Source organism: Zeus faber, assembly GCF_960531495.2.
Source record: "Zeus faber genome assembly, chromosome: 12".
NCBI lineage: Eukaryota > Metazoa > Chordata > Actinopteri > Zeiformes > Zeidae > Zeus > Zeus faber.
In genome coordinates this window covers 30,784,225-30,789,224 of record NC_137196.1, presented here as the reverse complement: position 1 = coordinate 30,789,224, position 5,000 = coordinate 30,784,225, and positions in this window count along the sequence as shown.

Genomic DNA, 5,000 nt, shown 5'->3' with positions numbered 1-5,000 from the left:
TACAGTATTTGCATGTTTTACAGTATTTGTAGTATTTGCAGTATTTGGGGGATCCAGTTCTCTGGTCAGGATTCAACTGGGACGATGCAGAGGTCAGTGTGTCCTCAGAGGATGGAGGAGGGGAAACCATCTCTTTCACTCCCCCTGCCTTCCTCTTCTTCTCCATCCCTTCTTCCCTGACTCCACCCCCTCTCTCCCCTTCTCCCCCAACCTCTCTCTCTCTGTCTCTCTCTCTGTCTCTCTCTCTGTCTCTCTCTCTTTCTCGCTCTCTCTCTCTTCCGTCACTGGTAAAGGTCATTCGGCCATCTGGACTGCACCATGTCTCTCAAGGTGGAGACTCTGCATATCTATCTGTCTGTCTGTCTGTCTGCCAGTCTGTCTCTCCGTCTGTCTGCCTATCTCTCTGTCTGTCGGTCTGTCTGCTATTCTGTCTTCCTGGATTTTGTCAGATTACAACATCACGTCCTGTTTGATGGTGTTGGTGTCCCAGAGCGACCTGGCCACGCCCTGCCCAGAGCGACCTGGCCACGCCCTGCCCAGAGACACGGAGCTCCTCTAAGACTGAGCAATAACAAATGAAATCTGATAAATATTTAAAATTTAAAATTTAAAATTGAATAAATGTGAATTAATAATTAATAGTTATAATTGAATTACATAAAGATGTATTCAATTTCATCAACTTTAATTATGTTGTAAACATTCTAAATTCATTACTATAGTTAATAATAATTTAGATGATTTTTGATTTGCCAATAACTTACATTTTTTATCTGGATGTTTGCTTGAAATTGTATTTATTAACAACCAAAGTGCACAATAGACTGTAAAGAAACAACAACAACAAATATCAAATATCAGCATGAAGATGGTTTCGTTTCTGGTGGCGCTTTCACCGTTTTTGGCTTTTTCTCAATATAATTTAATTAAAGGTGATCACTTCATCTGTGATTTCCTGGTGGAAAATGTTTCATTTAAACAGTTAAATTCCATCTGCATCACGGGCCTAATCTGTGTGTGTGTGTGTGTGTGTGTGTGTGTGTGTGTGTCTGTCTGCATGTGTCTGTGTGTCTGTGTGTGTACAGCTGCCTAATCTGTCAGTGTGTGTGTGTGTCTGTCTGCATGCGTCTGTGTGTCTGTGTGTTTTGTGTGTGTCCATTGGCCTAATCTGTGTGTGTGTGTGTGTCTGTGTGTACATGTACAGTATGTGTATACCGGGCTTTATCTTTGTGTGTGTGTGTATACATGTGTGTTTTTGTGTGTTTGCATGTGTGTGTCTGTGTGTTGTCTGTGTGTATATGTGTGTGTGTGTGTGTGTGTGTTGTCTGTGTGTGTGTGTGTGTGGGTGTGCACGGTCTAATCTGAGTGTGTGTGCATGTGTTCTGTGTCAGACTGTGTGGATGTGTGTGTGTGTGTGTGTGTGAGTGTGAGTGTGAGTGTGAGTGTGTGTGAGTGTGTGTGTGTGTGTGTGTGTGTGAGTGTGTGTGTGTGTGTGTGTGTGTGTGTGTGAGTGTGAAACTTTGTGTAAGTGTGTGCACACTCACACAAAGTTTCCTCCAATCAGAAAATGGGGGTGTGGTTAGTAACAGAGCATCCTGTATTGGCATCACCATGGCTCCCCACGGTAAACAAAGCAGATTCTCACCAACAACAGTTGGAAACAGGAAGTGGTGTCCTTTCACCACCAAACCTGTCAATCATCGTTCAGGCCCCGCCCCCTGCCACGCCTTGGCCTGAGTGTTGGGGTATTTGTACTTTTACTGCATTGAAGCTCGCAGTACTTCCACTTTCCTCCTCCAAAATTTACTTTGTGACCTTGTTCTGTCCTGTACCAGCCTGGACCCAGAACCACGGCTTTGACACCGGCAAAGCTGCCCCCCCACAGTCCAGAGGTCGTCCGGTATAATGAGACACAAAACAAAATATGAATGAAAGAGTAGATGAAGCTGTGATCACCTCGCTGTGTCCGCTCTGAGAAAAAGAGAAACTGTAATGTTCTTATAACGAGACGCGCAGAAATCTATTCTTACATAGAATCATTTATAATCAGGGTTTATACACATTCCAGTAACGTATCCCGTGCATTTTGGTCTATTCTGCGTATTTTATATATTTTATTTATATATATCTATTTTTTTAATATCGTTTTTTGGGCTTTTTGTTTATACTTGGCCATTTCTATTTTTACTTGACTTTTTATTCTATTTAGTTATATTATTTTTTCTTATGGTCTGTAGAAACAACAAACTCCTCATTCGTGTCAATGCTCCTGAGGAATAAGCAGGTTCTGGTTCAGGTTCTGGTTCAGGTTCTGGTTCTGATTTTGAGAGAGCGGGAGACAGACGTGTGATCCGTCCTCATAATGATTCTCAGGGCGATGGCTCCACCAGGGAGGGGGTGGAGGAAGCTGCTCCGTCTGCAACAGGACCTGGAGGAGCAGCTCCTGCTCCTCCACCAGTAGGGGGCGCTCCCTTCTGAAGGAGGAGACATGTTGGAAACGGTCAAAAACAACAAACACAGTGAAGAGATGTGTTTGTTTGTTTTTGTTTGTTTTTGTGTGTGTGTTTGTTTGTTTTTGTTTGTTTTTGTGTGTGTGTTTGTTTGTGTTTGTGTTTGTGTTTGTTTGTTTTTGTTTGTTTGTGGTAGTTTGTGTTAGTTTGTGTTTGTGTTTGTTTTTGTTTGTTTGTGTTTTTTTTGTTTTTGTTTTTTTTGTTTTTGTTTTTGTTTCTTTGTGTTTTTTTCATGTCAGGGTGTGTCTTGGTGTGGTCCTGTATTGGGTGGGTCGGGGTGTAGTCCTGTGTCATCTGTGTCGGGTGTGTTGGGGTGTGGTCCTGTGTCATCAGTGTCGAGGTGTGGTTCTGTGTCTGGGTGTGTCTGGGTGTGGTCCCTTAATTGTGTCGGGATGTGATCCTGTATTGGATGTGTCGGGTGTGGTTCTGTGCTCGGGATGTCTGAGTGTGGTCCTGTATTGGATGTGTCGGGTGTGGTCCTGTGTCGGGTGGGTGGGGTGGGTCAGGGTGTGGGCGTGTCTTCTATGGAGCTGTGATTATGTGATGGTCCAGTGAAGGAACGTTGTGTAACATAAAGAGCGGCTCAGTAATCCGCTCTCTGCTCCGCTTCATCGGCCGTTAACACGCTGATCTGTCACTTTCTAATCAGTAAAATGTCAAAGTGAGGTCATCGTTTCCATGGAGACAGAGTCAGCTGGGAATGGAACCCCTGGCCCCGCAGCGCCAGTGCCTTGCTCCTCTGAAGAGTGCCCCCTGCTCATTAAGTGATACTGGTCTTTAATCAGAGCACGCTGAGTCCCGGTGACAGCGGCGGACATCTTCAAAGTCCCGTTGGCAAACGAGTGGAAGTTAATTTCTCAGCTCACTGCTCTCCACCCGCCTGCTCCTCCACCCAGCAGAGCAAGTCCCATTAAGAAAAGCTGCTCAAGCAAAAGGGCATTAGAGCAACAGCTAATTCCTTCACAAATCACCTGAACAACAGCATGCACTCAAGACTATCTGATATTATATTATATTGTATTATATTATATTATATTATATTATATCATAATATATTATATTATATTATATTATATTATATTATATTATATCATGATATATTATATTATATTATATTATATTATATCATAATATATTATATTATATTATACTATATTATATTATATTATATTAGGGGGGATGGTAGCTCAGGAGGTAGAGCTGGTCGTCTAGTAATCCAAAGGTCGCTGGTTCGATCCCAGGCTCCTCCTGCTAGCATGCTGTAGTGTCCTTGAGCAAGACACTTAACCCCTAATTGCTCCTGATGGCTGCGTCCGTCGGTGTTTGAATAATTGTAAGTCGCTTTGGATAAAAGCGTCTGCTAAATGACTAAATGTAATGTAATGTATATTATATTATTTTTTATCATAATATAATATATTATATAATATTGTATTGTATTATATTATATTATATTCATTCATTTTATATTATATTATATTATATTATATTATATTATATTATATTATATTATATTACATTATACCTTTAGACCTCATTCCAGTGTGCTATCCAGTACTCCAACAATACATAATGATAATGAAAGTTAAAAGTTCATATTTAACCATTTAAATGTTTTATTATATTCATATTTTATTACTGGTACCCATCTTCAAGAATAAGGGAGACGTACAGAGCTGTAGTAACTACAGGGGAATAAAGTTGATCAGCCACAGCATGAAGCTATGGGAAAGGGTGGTGGAGGCTAGGTTAAGAGGAGAGGTGGGGATCACTGAGCAGCAGTATGGTTTCTTGTCAGGAAAGAGTACTACAGATGACATGTTTTCTTTAAGAATGCTGATGGAAAAGTACAGGGAAGGCCAGAGGGAGTTGTACTGCGTCTTTGTGCATTTAGAGAAAGCGTATGATAGGGTGCCAAGAGAGGAAGTGTGGTATTGCATGAGGAAGTTGGAGGTGGCAGAGAAGTAGGTAAGAGTGGTACAGGATATGTATGAGGGCAGTCAGACAGTAGTAAGGTGTGTAGTAGGCGTGACCAAGGCATCAAAGTGGAGGTGGGACTGAATCAAGGATCAGCTCTGAGCCCTTTCTTGTTGCAGTGGTGATGGACAGGTTAACAGATGAGATCAGGCAGGAGTCTCTGTGGACTATGATGTTCACGGATGACATTGTGATCTGTAGCGAGAGTAGGGAGCAGGTGGAGGAGAGCCTGGAGAAGTGGAGGCAGCATTAGAGAGAAGAGGAATGAAAGTCAGCAGGAGTAAGACACAATACATGTGCCTGAATGGGAGGGAGGGCGGAGAAAAGCTGAGAATGCAAGGAGAGGAGGTGGAGAAGGCGGATGAGTTCAAGTACTTGGGATTGACCTGCGGAGAGTGAGGGAGAGAGGTGAAGAAGAGAGTACAGGCAGGGTGGAGTGGGTGGAGAAGAGAGTACAAGCAGGGTGGAGTGGGTGGAGAAGAGAGTACAAGCAGGGTGGAGTGGGTGGAGAAG